This window comes from Triticum dicoccoides, chromosome 7B (genome assembly GCF_002162155.2).
Source record: "Triticum dicoccoides isolate Atlit2015 ecotype Zavitan chromosome 7B, WEW_v2.0, whole genome shotgun sequence".
Taxonomy (NCBI): Eukaryota; Viridiplantae; Streptophyta; class Magnoliopsida; order Poales; family Poaceae; genus Triticum; species Triticum dicoccoides.
Window position 1 is genome coordinate 705,821,782 of NC_041393.1, and position 9,151 is coordinate 705,830,932.

A 9,151-nucleotide genomic window follows, 5' to 3' on the forward strand; every position below is an offset into this window, starting at 1 on the left:
CGCCGCCCCGTCCCTATCCCCGTCGTCACCGCCCGTCTCCATCCCCGTCGCCGCCCCCCGTCGCCGCACCTCCCGGTGAGCTCCTGCCCTGGCCGCCATGTCCACACACACACATACATTAGTTTTTTAGTTATAAATTTTAGTTATAGAAATTTTTCTGTATTTTAGTTGTAGAAATATCTATAGAAATGTTAGAAATTTTTCTGTTTTTTAGTTATAGAAATATTAGAAATGTTAGTTATATAGAAATGTTATAAATTTTCTCTGTTTTTTAGTTATAGAAATATTTATAGAAATGGTAGCAATGTTTCTGTTTTTTAGTTATAGAAATATTAGAAATGTTATAGAAATGTTAGTTATATATATAGAAATGTTAGAAATTTTAGAATTAGTTTTAATTAGATGAATTCGATTAATGTCAAATTGTTAGAATTTGCATATAGAATTTTAGTTATCACAATCCAATCATTTAAAAAATGTTACTTTTTGCGGGCATATAGTATTTGTTGTCAACGATGCCCGGCCCGCATCCTCGCCGTCGACCCGTTCGCGACGACGTCCGGTTGACCCATGTCCGGGACTGGGCTCCGCCGGGCTGGCACTGGGAGGTGCTACCTGGAGGGGCGCGCCGCTTGGTGAGGAACCCGGCCTCGGGTCCCGTCGTCGACCCTGATCTCCTTTGGTGGCGTTCGCGTGGGCCACATTCGGTGCGGAGGGAGCCGGCCCCGCCGGAGGTGGTGCGTCTCCGTGTCAGGTAGGAGGACGAGCACGTCCATCGCTACATGGCTGCTATGGACGTAGGTTCTCCAATACTTTGCAGGTTCTTTGGGTAGATGACCGGAGATATGATCCTGTGATGGTTCCTTCTCTTTATGTGTCCACCACCCGCGCCCCAGGAACCGCGAGTGGCCTAGATTCTTCTGTAGTACTCAATCTTTATTAGGTACCTAGCCAGTGATGTATTCGATATATAATATTCGGGACGATGTATTCGAGATTATATATATTATTCGAGAGGATGTATTCGAGATTATATATTAATTGAGATGATGCATATTATGTACTATATGATTCAGTTTTTCCTTATTAATTGCATCCATGCATTGTAATTTCAATACTAAATTGTTTTATATTTCTTCTATATTAGTTAATTAAAAACTATGGCGGACAATACCGGCAGAGAGAGAGAAGAGGAATTGTTCGAGATCATACGCAGCCCTCGCAGGCTAGATGATCTGAATGAAGCTGATGACAGCTCCCAATATCTGAACAATACCGGGGAGGGTGATGATAAGATATTCGATCTCGACGACCGAGCTGATGAAGTCATGAACTATGATTATGATTATGATTATGATGAAGCAGACAATGTTTATGATGACACAGATAATGTTGATCTTGAAATAACAAAGACTACCGGCGAGGTATATTTATATAACCAGGCATCTGGTGATCATTACATGTTTTTTTATTTGAAGATATATTAACGAATCGATCTTTCTTCTTTCAGCCCTCCGGATCAAGCAAATCTGCTTCTACAGACAGCAGGACAAAGCGAGGCCCGGGCAAAAAGTTGAAGGAGGGTGTAAAGTACACCATCGACTCCATCAAAGCTAATGGCGAACCCCTCACGCCTAAGAACATTGCGAACAAGTGGACTCGTCAGTGCGGAGTTCTTGTGAAGGACCAACTCCTATTCTCCATTCAAGAATGAAAAGAGCCAAAAACTAAACGTCCAGATGTTACTTGGGTCGACGACAGAGCAAAACAAAAGCTTTGGGAATCTCTGATGGAACATTTCACCCTACCAGATTATTTCACCGATGCAGATGTGCAGAAAGTCAAGGACGCTGCTCATAGGAAGATGGCAATTGCATTCAACACCCACAAGAAAACTGTATGGGCCAACTACCTCGCTGCAGAAAGGAAGACACCAGAATTCAAGGGAACACTGGCCCGCTTTCGTGAAATTTAAGGAATCAGAATCTATTATATAATTAAAACAAAAGCAAAATAAGACACCACGTTCTTCCACATAATCCAAAATAATATACATTGTTGATTAGTAATATTTACAGCTGAGATTTAAAGATATTGCATACATGAAAAAATTAGAAAGCTATGCATATTGAACTGACACGTACAAGGTGCTATAGTTGGAAAAAAAAGTGCGTGAGAAAAAGTGGGAAAGAATAGAGAAAGATTCACCATTATACTGTACGTAGACAAGGAAACGTATAGTTATAATAGATCACATCTCTACATCAATAAAAAAAACACATACCTACACATGCGGAAGGAGCCAAAGCTCTATTTTTCTTTTCTGAAAAACAAAACAAGCCCGTATCCTACTAGGACACTACCATTGAGGGATATCTGGATCCGCAGTTGTAGTTTTTTTTACGGCCTCCCAATTTCCTGCGGACATCGTCTTTCTTTCTTTCCCACGCGTTATGTTGCAATCTATCCTAAACACTCAACGCTCCAATTATGAGGTCATTACTTTCTAACCTTAAAATCTTCTCAACTTCCATTTATGTGTAATGATCCATACTCTCTTTATGGAGATAATAATCATGCCCAGAATACAGAAGCTTCGTTGAGTCCAGCCAATGAAGGCGCTATAATGGACTGGTGGCACAGTGCTTCACCATCCTCGACACGAGTTCATTGCCAAGGAGCCAAAGTTCTATTTTTCTTTTCTGGAAAACAAAACAAACCCGTATCCTACTAGGACACTACCATTGAGGGATATCTGGATCCGCAGTTGTAGTTTTTTTTACAGCCTCCCAATTTCCTGTTAGCGGACATCGTCTTTCTTTCTCCCCCACGCGTTCCTCCTGTGCCTCCTCTTCGGCGTCCTCTCCAGTACCAGCGTTCCTGCAGCAACTCCATAGCTGCTGCTCAAAGAATGACTCACCATGATCCCTATATCATCACGTTTTCAATCTTTCTCCACATAGCTGATTCACTTCTCAGCAATGTCTAGAATTTCGACGATGTTGCAATCTATCCTAAACACTCAACGCTCCAATCATGAGCTCATTACTTTCTAGCCTTAAAATCTTCTCAACTTCCATCTATGTGTAATGATCCATACTCTCTTTATGGAGATAATAATCATGCCCAGAATACAGAAGCTTTGATGAGTCCAGCCAATGAAGGCGCTATAATGGACTGGTGGCACAGTGCTTCACCATCCTGGACACGAGTTCATTGCCCGCCGCTGAAACCTAAATGCAACAGGCAAGTAATCCCAAACATAAGTTACATGATCTGTTCCTCTAACCATCCCATTCCATATAGAGCCCCACTAGATCGCCTAGATTTCTAATGTCTGGTCAAGAAAAGATAGGGTTTTTCACCAAGAAAAAGTGATATATGTATCATTCTCTACGCTGTTGTTGGCTCTACTATGCATTGTATGAAGTGTTCGAAGTTCATCTTGATTGAATTGCTTTGGAAGTATATGCACCAAACATCAAACCAGTCAGGTTTCTTTTCATATAAACATAGGAGACATAGTAATTTTTAGTCTCATATATTTTGTAAGCTGTAAGCATCACGATGCATACATTGTTTATATTGTAATGCATTCACTCTTTTTTAGGGAATGTATTCATTCTGCTCCCTTTTATAGTTATCTTTCAAACTTTTTTTTCAATGTTCCCTTGCAATTCCATGTTGAGATGGCCCGACTCCGTGTGTCCTCTTACCTGTTGCGGCATGACATTTCTGAGTCTTCTTGTTATCCAAAAATATATATTTATCGCTAAATTAGTGTATTTTGAATCTACTTATGATCATTCTGCAAACAGACATAGATGTTCCTATTACATATGTAGCTGAGATATAATCTTGATGCCTAGCTCATCTCCAAGGTCTCTTATTTCCAAGAAGGAATAAAGTTCTTTGTCCCAGTAATCTCCGCCAAATATATATGATGCCAACACATGTACTACATATGGAATGCTCATTCGATGATTCAATGTTCTTTTATCCTTAGATTTACGTGCCTTACCAAGCTAGACTAACCACACATACCAACTTCGCTTTAACTACCTTTCTGCTCAATTTAGAAGTTTTTCTTTGGCAATGGGAATTGAAAATGGGAGTGTATTTATCATGGCAGTGTACTTTCTTACACCCTATATGTTTCTTTTTGCAGAAAAATGCAGCAAGGAGTTCTCCTTTACCAATTTTTCATGGAAGAAGGGATGTTGTGGAGAACTACTTTTTTCAGTTTTTTGACCCTCCACTTCTCCGGTACGTAACAAATTAATTAATTGCTTCTTGGAGTTCTTTGGTCGACATGATTTGGATGTTTAAAGTTGTGTCTTTCAAATATGAAGTATTAATATATGTCTATGAACATGGTATATCTAAAATAATCAATGTACTAATTTGAAGCAAACAGATTTACTTAAGAATATGTAAACCATTACGAATCTACAAAACTCACTCCTACTTATTATCCACATAGGTAAAAGAGCACTTCATAGATGATATGTGAAAAGTAACCTTGCTATATTGTTGCCTATACGGCACTGATCTAAAATCAAAATCCTCCAAAATAATTGCAAAAAACATGGGCAAAAATGAATTACTTAATGAAATATTTAATGTTCAGAAATTTTGAAGGGCACATGCAACCTGTTGTGTTCCAGCGCAAGACCGTATGAGCCGTCCGATTTTGGTACACAGACGCTCACATGCATGTTGCGATAACAGCTGTGACATCACGGTGGCACTGTGCAAATGATACTGTTGCTTATGTAATCAATTAATCAACAAGCCTGGAAAATTAATTTTCGTACGTCTTCTTAGAAATCTAAATTTTAGAAAAACAATATATTAAAAAATTGCTACTTTAATTGTACACGAAATTCCTTTTTTGTGAAGAAAGTGTGATGGTATTACTCAGAGTTCAAATTACAATCCACCTACTACAGTGAAACAACGCTCCCTGGTCTAAAAAGGAGCTAGACGACTGTGCGGGGTTCTACACGACCTAACTTAGTCATTTGATCACTAAAAATGTTTTCGCTACAACTAATAGATAAGTAAGCGAAAATCACCCTATCAGATAAGCTCTCACGAATCAAAGAACCATACACTGATCGGTCTATACCATCTTGCTTCACCAAATTAACTAGCTCCAAATAGTCGAACTGGACAATGACCCCTTCCATGCAAGGAAGTTCGGAGAAGCATTGTAGTATATGTCTTCCCAAAGAAAATATGAGAATAGTGTCCATATGATCACGTAATATCATACCAGTCCCTGCCTAACCAGAACTAGCATCCAAAGAGCCATATTAGTCATGAAATCAAATTGTGGAATAAAATGAATACTTTTATTTCTATTAGATGTCATAAAATATATAATTTATGGGAGATCATCCCTTTGATGTATTAACATGTATGGAGTAGTTATATGTATGAGCATCCATGAATTCAAGTATATGAGAAATGATGTCAGCATGAATAGAGGAAAGAGCCAAAGAGGTATTATTGGATAGGCATTCATTTGTGAAGTTCGTAGCTACTACAAGAGTTAATGAGTTTGGATGTACTTTGTTGGGGCCTCAAAACATGCATGACATCACACAAGAAAAGTATAAGAACTTATTCAGTGAGTGCACAAGGTGTATCGTAGAAAGTAATCAAAACAGTATGGTGTTGTAACAATACATATTACAGACGATAAATCATGTCAAGTGTGTAATAATTTATTTTGGATGTACTTTGTTGGGGCCTCCAATCTCTGCATGAGCTAGATGAAACTAACCTAACAACAAATATATACATGTACCACAACTAGGTGCAAAACATGCATGACACCAGACAAGAAAAATATAAGAACTTCTTCAATGAGTGCACAAGGTGTATCGTAGAAAGTAATCAAAACATTGTTGTGTTGTAACAATAATGATTACAGACGATAAGTCATGTTATGTGTGTAATAATATATTTCGGTGCTACAAAGATAAGTTATGGCAAACAACAATTAACTAAAAAATTAATCATGGCTTGGGAGAATGATAAGGATGTTTTACTATGTTCCAAATTCAAAGAATATGTGTCAGAATGTTCTTATTATATATTAATAATTCGAACTATTAGGAAACCTATGTATTAAACCCTCCAAATATAATTAATATAAGTGGTGTGCAAATAGGCTCTAAGCAAGAAAAAATAAGTCAAATATGCAATAAAATGCTTTTGTTGTGCTATAAAAGTAAGTCAACATACATAGACATGGTATTAAAAAAATATGTGATGAAAGTGAGTGAGAGAGTATTTTGTGTTGGCAACTCTTTAAGAACAAATAGCACCGACAGTTTCCTCGCAACGAAAGCACATAAACAATCAGTTTAGGATGATCTCACGAGGAAGCATATAAAGGCATGGAATTGTTGCAATAGAAAAACATCATCAAAATACATGCATCCAGTGAAGAGGCGGTTGTGTAAAGAGATAATCACGTGGGATATTAATTCTTGAATTATTAAGAATTTCACAAAAATATAATGTTTGAGCAGGAATGGCATAGGGATTTCTACTATACTTTGAACAATAGTTTATTGTATGTCATTTTGAAGGAAATTAACATGCCAAATATAAATAATACATATTAAATATCTAGCCACGCAAATACGTGGGCCACTCCGCTAGTTATCTAAGGAACGGTCGAGAAAAAACAAGGCCAATGCCGCAAAAAAGATGCAGTTCCATAGGCTAGGTCCAGGTGGCTACACGGTGGCAATGCCTAAGTGGGATTAGTCTGAGCAAGAGATGGAGGATGCAGGGGTCACTCCGGTTATTAGGAGCTGGCCCTCCAGGTGAAGAACTTGGTTCTATGTGCATGGGGGGGGGCGTTGGACCCGAAGACAAGCCTGGTTTCGAAGAAGGCAAGTCTAAAAGGAGCCGAACAGAAGTTACTTGATGCAATAGAAGATGCTCAAAAGGGGGTGTTCACGACCAACAAAGAGCGCGACGAGCTTACGCACGCCCTGGGAAATCCTGAACACACGGGAAGAACATGAGGCAAGGAAGTTATTCCTTGGTATGAGGGCATTTCAAAATGGAACGACGACTACAGGACCCGTGCAAGAAAGAAGATGGAGAAGGAGAAGAAGAGGAAGCTAGAGGAGGAGCAGAGGAAGCAGGACGAAGAACGCCTTCAAGGCCTAGAAGCAAGGCACGCGGACTTGGCACTCAAATTCCAGTAGCAGCAGCAGCAGATCGACTCACTTAGTCAGGAAAGGGGATCTCAGCAGCGGCAGCAGCAAGAGGATGATCGTACAGCATTGGATAGCACCGTCCCATCCATGCCGAGAAGCAGCGTTGGTTCCGCCCGGGCGACACACTGCTGGATACATACCCTGTGGATGACATCATAGAGAACACTAAACGTGAGCTACTCTCCAAAATGAAGAACATATCCATGAAGGTGGCAGACGCCGTTGCTTTTACAATTACCCCAGAAGCAACCTTCCATTGCACCCCGATTCCAGTGGGCTATGCTCGTGTCTTGGTTGATGAAGTGGTGGACCCATATTCAGGGCTATAACTTGACATTCCTGGAGGTGACGACGAGCACACACTGGGAGAGGTCATACATCGTATCATCCTATGGACAAAGGATTGCATCATCTTTCGAAGTCCACCGACACTGCGTCTGCCGACTCCTCCTCGAAGTCCGCCACCGAGTCAGCAGACTCCCGCTCCTCCAAGTCCACGAACATGTGAGCCGACTCCTCCTCGAAGTTCGCCATCTTCTCTAAGTCCACGAACGCGTGAGCAGACTCCTGCTTCAAGTCGAGCACAGCGTCAGGCCACTCCTCCTGTTTCAAGTCCGAGACCGTGTCAGGCCACAACTCCTGCTTCAAGTCCGGCACAACGTCAGGCCACTCCTCTTGCTCCAACTCAGCCACGTCAGCCGTCTCCGCCATCTCAGCAATCGCATAAGAGACACATCGTAGCTATGAGCGTAGCGGTACGAGTCGAGGTAGTACATGAAGTACAGGCGGAGACAAGCGATATAAATATGGTCCAAGCCTCGCTCCTCTTCCTCAGAGGCCTTAGGACATGACCGAGGAGAAAAACGAAGCCATAGTGCGGGCCCAAGTGGACGCCCATTTTGGACCGAAACCGGCACCGCCGCCAAGGGAGAAAGTGCGTGAGAAAGTTATTGACCACTTTATTCACATGGCAAGAAAACCAGCTCCCAAGCCTGTTGACTCAGACTATGAGCGCCAACTCAGGAAGCTACATCAAGCACGACTAAAGAAGGAAGCGAGCTCGAGCTCGAGCCAACAAGAACTGTCAAAAAAGCGGGAAAACCGTTCCCCAGCTGAGAGAACAGGCAGCGCAATCGATCCCCCCGCTTGTTGTGCCAACAACACATGAGAGTACGCACGCCCAATATTATTGTGGGCAAACCGTTAACGTTCCCCAGCTGGGCGATGTGGTAATAACTGAGGAGCATATAGTGCAGGCTGAAATGCTCAAGATCACTGTTGGACAACTCCTCGAAATCGAGCCCATGTCTCCGCTTAGAGAGGAGAAAATAAAACGAAAATATGTCCGGGTCCAACCTTTGGTCGAGTCAGACGAGGTCAAAAACCTCCCAACGAGAATGTATGAATTGCATCAATGGTACGTGAACATTACGAAGATTTCCAATCGAGAGTCCCTCATGGTGAATGTCAAGGAGCAGCATTACTTCCATGAGAAAGCTATGTCCGTTGAGTATTTAGAGCTATTTCAGTTATACAATCAAGAAACACTCGACAAATCTATCGTCGGTTGCTATTGTCTGTAAGTGATTTATTTCTGTAATTTATGTCTCAAGCTAGCTGTAGTGATCATTTTGATCAATCATTACATGTAATTATCCTCACTATATTCTTTTCTGTGGTATTATATGCAGGATGAAGATGTATGAAATGAAAAAATCTGGACGCTATGGCATTGGGTTCATTGACCCAAATACCATTAATAAGTACACATGGAATATTCCAAGTTGTCGAGCAAGTTTAGAGGAAAGCATGCTAGGATTCTTCAAGTGCCTCAGTACCAATGAAGATATACTATTTCCTTACAACTTTCTGTGAGTCACACTGTCTTGTACTATAAATTTTGT